Raw genomic sequence first — 7,529 nt, forward strand, 5'->3', positions numbered from 1 at the left:
AAAAGTAGAGGCGCGCGTACCCGAAAAAAAAAAAAAAAAAAAAAACACTTAAGGAGTACCCTCTGTATTCAAGGAACTGAGCTCAGTACCTGAGGTCGCTGTAGCTATGCCACAGGAAAAGGTATAAGTAGCAAAATGTTGACTGTCACAGGGAAGCTGAAGTTATAACTAAAGAAGAGGAATTAAGGATTAGTGAGGAAGCTACCAAAATGTATGTATTGATATCTTTAAAATATCAATAAGATATTTTTATATTTTATTTCTATATATATATTGTAGAAGATACAGAAGTATAACATACATACCTAAAGTGTACACATAATTGTGCAGTTTGAAGAATTATCACGACGTCTCCCCATGTACCCAGCGCCCACACTGAGAACTAGAACTTTACTATCCCCCAGAAGTCCCCTCGTGCCCCCTCCTAATGGCTGCTCTCTCACTCTTCCCAGGAGAATAATCATTATTCTGCCTTCTAATAGCAGAGGTTCATCTGCCTGGTTTTTATACAGAATGTACTGTCTTGTGTCTGGCTCTGTCGCTCAGCATTATGCTTCTCATATGAAAACGCACTCAGTCTGTCAGTCACCAGGAAATATTTAGAAGTTAAAATCACAACAGCGTCCCACAAGATCTAGTGCCGGTGAGGGCGTGGAGCACTGGGTCCCTCATACGTTTCCTGTGAAAAGGGACTTGGTAAATCACTTTGGAAAACTAAATGGCGGTATCTACTAAGGGCTGTTTATTGGCTTTCTGGACGTACTGTTTTGTGAAGTGCTTATTTCAAGATATTAGAAAAAGAATTAAAAGACAGCAACAACTAGGTCCTACTGTACAGCACAGGAAACTCTGTCCAGTCTTCTGGTTTAAGCCATAATGGAAAAGAATATTAAAAAAAAAAAGAATGTATATATGGGTATAGCAGAGTCACTTTGCTATAAAGCAGAAATTAGCGCAACATTGTAAATCAACTATACTTCAATAAAAATTTTTTTTTTAATGAAAAAGAATTTAAATGGATCATCACTTAAAAAAAAAAAAAAGAATTAAGAGACTTTGCTGGTGGTCCAGTGGTAAGACTCCGTGCTCCCAATGCAGGGGACCCAGGTCCGATCCCTGGTCAGGGGACTAGATCCCATATGCATGCCGCAACTAAGAAGTCCGCATACTGCAACTAAAGATGCTGCATGCCGCAGCTAAACATGCCGCAACAAGGATCCCGAGTGCCGCAGCTAAGACCCGGTGCGGCCTGAATAAATAAATAAATATTTTAAAAAAAGAAAGAAAAGACAGCAAAACAAAATGGAAAGAGGGACATTAATAAAGATAAAAGCCAAAATTAATTAAATAAGAAAATCAGAGAAAGTAAAAAGAAAACCAAGACCTGGGTCCTTCAAAACTACTATAAAGCTAATTAACACCTGTAAACCTATTTTAAGATATGAGAGAAAAAAAAAAAAAAAAGATATGAGAGAGAGAGCACCCAAGATTAGGAACAGGAAGAGATGAAATAAAGAGAAAACAAATTATAAAAGAATACTAGAATGAAACAGGCTAGTGAGCTCAGAAGCAGATCCATACGCATTTGGATACTTGATTTATGACAAAAATGGCGCTAGTGAGAAGTGGGGGAAGGATAGTATTTTGACCAATCTTGCCACTACCTTTGCCCATGCACAAAATCATTCTAGGTAGTTGTAGATATAAATGTGAGAGGTTAAACACTAAAGCTTCTGCAAGATAACCTAGAAGAAAATGTTTATGACCTTGGGATAGGCAGACTTCTTAAACAAACTGGTTACAAAAAAACTCCTGGTATAAAGGAAGAGATTGATAAATTGGACTATGTTAAAATTAGGAACTTTGCTCATTGAGAGCCGTCATTAAGAAGAGGAAAAACCAAGCCACAGAGTAGAGGAGATTTTTCAATACACATAACCAAATTGCACCCAGAAAATATAAAGAGTTCCCACATATCAAAAAAGAAAAAGATAACCCAATAGAAAGATGGATGAAAGACAAAAAATACACATTTTTGTTGATAAAAGAAAATGGAGAAAGATGCTTATGTCTCTTCTAGGGAAACAGATCTACAACGCGTTTTCTTCATTTAGGCCTTGTGACTACTATTTAGTGGCAGCACACACACTGGAGGGGAGTGACACAGAGGAGACAGCTGGAACTCTAAAAACTCAAGTTATGAAGCAACAGCTTTGGCCACAGGCTGAGTTAAAATAAATGTGTCGTCCTGAGTCAGGCACTTTAAGGGAAATGAAGCAAACGACTTGCTTCAGAGAGGACAGCTGCTGGTCTAGCTCATTCAATGTCTTAATTAATCTGGCATCCATAATAGATGCTTCCGAGACATGGTGTCCACAGAAGAGAAGACGATTCCTGCAGCTGACATCAGTCAGCTGCATTCAGACACTCGCCATCCATGCCGCAATGGCTTCTGTTCCCTACATGGAATGGCACTTATGACCAGGATAAGGATCCTCGTTAAGAACCCTGTGTACAAAGACTTGATATTCTTTAACACTTCAGCTGAAGCTTCATTGCAAAGGAATCATCTACTCAGGCCAGCCATTGAGAGAATGGCTCAGCCACAGCACTTCACCTGTGATCCCAGAGTGATATCTCCAGCACTATCTGGTAGACAGAACACTCTGGTAGACGTTCCATTTGATTCTCTCAGCCATCTGGTGAGGTAGACATTTCCTCCACACCATACATGAGGAAACTGAGGTCCAGGGAGTTGAATGAATAAAGTGCAGAGAACACAGTCAATAAGTGGAAAAAACAGTTCTCCACTCTGACGTTTTCTTGGTCCAAGATCTGTGCTCTTGCCATTCTACCACACTGAATGATTAGGGACTTAGTGACGAGGGGTGAATGGATCAATGATAATGCAATAAATCACATACCTGAGATACCAAAACCGATGATAAGCGCAATTGCTCCAGCCAGAATAATGATGGTGTTAATAATGCTGTGGAGAGAGAGAAAAACAGGAAATTCCTTCTTCATTCCGTTTGACGTGCTGCTTCGCAACCTGGGCTCATACCTGTCATTTGTAAGAGGTGTTACATAAAGAGTCTCAACGTTTGCTTCAACGTAAGCTCTCTCCTAGAAATAGGTACCTTAGAAAGGAGTCTCAGCGATCCCATCCCTGTCCGCCTGGGGTGCTGGGATAGATTAAAGGAGTGGCTCTTTTATCTGGCTATGTGTGTCATCTTTCCTATTTCCAGGTCAGTGAAGACCATACACAAAGACTGCTGGGGAAAACCTGATGGCATTTCTGTAATGCCAGGTGCCACTTGAGGGGGGACTGCTTCCATCCCCAGCCCACCCTGAGCATTACTGCCCATCCCTCTTACATCATTAACCTATCTGTTTTGTCTCCTTCCATAGACTTTAAACTCCTAAGGACAGCGGTCATGTCTTCACTTTGTACCCACTCATCTCTAGTCCACTTCACCCTGCAGATCCTCGACAGGAGTTTGTTTCCTCTTATTAAAAAAGTAAGACAGAAAGTTTAGAAAGTACAAATAAGCAAAAATAAGACAATAAAGTCACCTGTAACTCCACCATCCAGACATAACAACCACTGACTTCTTGATATGTATCTCGCCAGTTTTCAACGAGCAGATTAACAAATGACATTTGGGAAATAAACAAATAAGGAAGTATTGCTTACATTTACTGAGTGCTAGAATTACATAGCAGACATGTTGTTTTAGGCACCATTTACGGATTATGTCATTTATCCATGTGATAATCTTATGAGGTAAACAAATGTATTATGTCCATTTTACAGATGAGGAATGACACAGGGAGGTCAAGCATCTTCCGTACATTCACACGGTTGGTAAGTGGTAGGGCTGGGATTAGCATCTGTCTCCAGAATCTGCACCTGCCTACATCCTACACTGCCTCCCAGGGGTGAGGGCTCACAAGTGGTCTGTCCCTCCTCTCTGCCCAGAGGGGCCCGTGAGGGGATACCGGCTTTAGCTGGTGAGAGTGACTCAGGCAGAACAGAAGGTGCAGGTCAGAGCTGGCATGGGGGCAAAACAGTTCCTGGGAAGCTTGCCCAGTGCTGCCTGCTGTGGTGCATAAGTCATCAGGCAGGTGTCCTCGGCCACACGTTCATTGCTGGCAACTCATACCCTCCCCACACCCACACTGATGTTACATAATAGGTATGACAAAAGAAAGGCACAGAGAGGCAAAGAATGATGCTATACAGAGAAAAGGGAAGCACGGGGCATTTTACTTGCTGCCCTGAATAGGCTCATTGTACCCAGCTCTCCTCAGCTCAGGGATGGGCCCTCCAGAGAGAAACAACAGACTTACAAGAAACAATTTGAGTAAACAGTTACCCTGGAGGATAAACTCATGAGGATAAACCTCATGTACTCATGAGGTACAGCCATAGGGGCAGCAATTGAATAAGCAAAATGAAGCCTTTAATAATAGGGTATCTGCAGTTGATTCCAAGAAGAGGCCACATCGGACCACTTCCCCTCTCTTTACACACCCAGGTGTGGCCTCAGATCTTACTGGTCCAAGTGTGTGAGAACAGGTGGACAAACTCATAGCAAGAGGTATTATACTATCTGGCTCTCTTTGACTACTGAGCTGACAGCAGACTTGCTTTTGTGACCCAGGAACTCACTCACCTTGGGTGAATTACTTCATCTCTCTGAGACTCCGTTTATCCTTAGAATGGGAATAAGAGTAATTCCTGCTCTACCTTCTGTAAGTGTTACAGGTTGATGTGTGTCCCCCTCCAAATTTGTATTTTGAAGTCCTAAGCCCCAGAACTTCAGAATGTGACTTTATTTGGAAATAGTCATTGTAGATGTGATTAGTTAAGATGAAGTCATACTGGAGTAGGGTGGCACCCTAATTCAACATGACTGGTGCCCTTTTAAAAAGGGGAAATTTGTGCTCGCAGGGAAAGCACCATGTGAAGATGAAAGCAGAGATCTATAAGCCAAGGAACGCCAACGATTGCCAGCAAACTACTAGAAGCTAGGGGAGAGGCCTGGAACAGATTCTCCCTCACGGCCCTCAGAAGGAACTAACCTTGCTGACACCTGGACTGCTAGTTTCCAAAATAGTGAGACGATATTTTTTTCTGTTGTTACCCAGTTTGTGGTACTTTGTTACAGCAGCCCTAGCAAACCAATACAAATGAGTTGTTTTAAGAACAAAACTGACAATGATTGTTGCATATTCCATACAGGGCTATTCATATGTTACTTTTTACTATAAAAAATTTACTTGTGGCTTTTTGCTGCAAGCTTATTATCAAAAGCTAGGACTTAAATCTGGAGAATAACCCAACTGGTGATAATGAAAATATCATAGTAGTTTGATATATCAAAAAAAGCATGGGGCCTCCCTGGTGGCGCAGTGGTTGGGAGTCCGCCTGCCAGACTCACTGTCGTGGCCCCTCCCGTTGCCGGACGCGCAGGCTCAGCGGCCACGGCTCACGGGCCCAGCCGCTCCGCGGCATGTGGGATCTTCCCAGACCGGGGCACGGACCCGCGTCCCCTGCATCGGCAGGCAGACTCTCAACCGCTGCGCCACCAGGGAAGCCCTCCAACCCATTCTTCACACTGCCAGAATCAGCGGTGACCTCAGAATTTCTGTATGAGTGTGGCTTAGGGGAGATAACCTAGTTGAAAGCGAGGCCAAGGGTGATCACTGAGGCAGTATAATACTGTAATCACAAGCATGACTTCTGGATCCAGCCTGAATAGGTTCAAGTCCCAGCACCACTACTTACTAATTGTGTGACCTCAAATTTCCATTCCTTCTTGTGAAGAAAGACTGAGTTAAAGACATTTTAAAAGATCACCTAGAACGGTGTCTGGCGCATAGGAAGCTTTAATAATGTTAGCCATTATTCTTGTTTTTCTGCTATGGTTATATAACAAGCACATGTTTCTAATGAAGTATATATTTTCTTGGTGGTGCTGATGGAAATGGTTGTGAGGACCACCTGTTACCCGTTGGTTAGCTACTGAGCTATTGGTAAGAATGATTACAAAACTAATCATAATAGTCCTCTGCTTAAAACTTCAAGTGCCTTTCTATTTCCCTCATGATAAAAATCCACTTTTTGGTGTAGCCAGCATGGCCTTCCAAAGGGGGTCTTGCCCTCTCTCTCCAGCCTTGCCTCTCCCCACACTGCCCCTGGGGTCCTGCACTCCAGTCACACTGAACCATCACAGATCTCCCTGCTGCAGACCTACCCTCTCTAAGGAGGGGGTTTGGACAGCAGAGACACTGAACAGACACCTGGATACTCACCAGCAGGAAGGGGACAATGGAGGTTTTAGGTTTCAGTCAAAGCAGCTGAGCCCATCTTCCTTACCCAAAGGCCCACATGCTTCGCTCGCTGTGGAAGCAGAACCCTGCCGTGTGGCAGCAAGTTCCCTATTTAAGCAGAAATCACCTTGAGGTTTGTTCTGAGCCGGTATTCCCTTGGGAAACCACTCAACCTCCAGAGCCTTGGAAAGAGAAGCAGGAACTATCAGAGCAGCCAGATGAAATAATTCTTCTCTGCTGCTTATTAATTTTTTAAAAAGATGAATAAAATATTTCACATAAGGTGTTCTTACATTGCTTTGTGGTTTTTACTTCCCCAGAATAATTTCCAATAACTACTCTCCAGGAAATTTTTAATGCAAATCTATGTCTTCTAACCACTGCACTGGAATTCACAGTGCGCATTTGTTAGACCCTCCTGACAAAAGAGCCCAGATGAAAGTCAATGCCTTTGGAGGATTTGCTCACTTAATAAACATTTATTAAGTACTTACTATGTGAAAGACATTGTTCTGGGCAATATGGAGAAAGTATAGAGATGACGTAAACAAAGTGCCTGCCCTCAAGGAACTTATAGTGTAACTGAGGTAAAACACACACACACACACACACACACACACACACACAAATCAAACATACACAAACATACATATGCACACACAGACACACATAACACACCACTGTAATAAGACATAATGTGGTGAGGGCTTCAGTAAAGACAGGAACAAGTTCTCGCAGGAATTCTGGGGAGGTAGGAAGTATTTAAATCTGAGAGAAATAGGGAGAATCAAAGTGCAGTTTCGTGACCAAATTTCAAAGAAAGTAAAGAGAAAGGCTTTGTTCAGAAATATATTTAGCTAATTCATGCTGCAATAGAGTCTCTCCCCAAGGCAGAACCAAAAAGAAAAGTGGTTGTTTCTGCTGCACTGCATGGGGTCAGGACCCAAGCATCACACTTCAGTGCTCTGGGCCGGGAGAAGGTAATTTCAGTAGCTGTAGAGCTCTGCCTTTCAGGAGAGGGACCAGCCTTGCAGCCTGGGAGTCTGCAAACACATCCATACTACCCAAGGATGGCCTTGCTCAGTTCCTTCACATGTCTTTGCTTCAGCTGCGGCCGCTCTCTGCGGCACTTGAAAGAAATGAGGCATTTCTGTTAAGACATGTTGTGTTCCTGAAAAACCTCACATTCT

General features: G+C 42.9%; 1 protein-coding gene across 2 annotated transcripts in view; it reads right to left on the bottom strand.

Moving 5' to 3' along the window:
* The window catches only part of VTCN1 (V-set domain containing T cell activation inhibitor 1), a 26,886-nt gene extending 23,895 nt beyond the window's left edge, over nt 1-2,991 (bottom strand). Inside the window, exon 1 of one of the 2 annotated variants that reach the window (XM_007461623.1) lies at nt 2,925-2,985. The gene's annotated coding sequence lies outside the window, so the exon portion shown is untranslated. Of the gene's footprint in view, nt 1-2,924 lie in introns of both variants that reach the window. The other variant, XM_007461624.1, reaches the window with a different exon arrangement.
* Nucleotides 2,992-7,529: the final 4,538 nt, after the last annotated feature.

Source organism: Lipotes vexillifer, unplaced genomic scaffold, assembly GCF_000442215.2.
Source record: "Lipotes vexillifer unplaced genomic scaffold, Lipotes_vexillifer_v1.1 scaffold858, whole genome shotgun sequence".
Classification (NCBI taxonomy): Eukaryota; Metazoa; Chordata; class Mammalia; order Artiodactyla; family Lipotidae; genus Lipotes; species Lipotes vexillifer.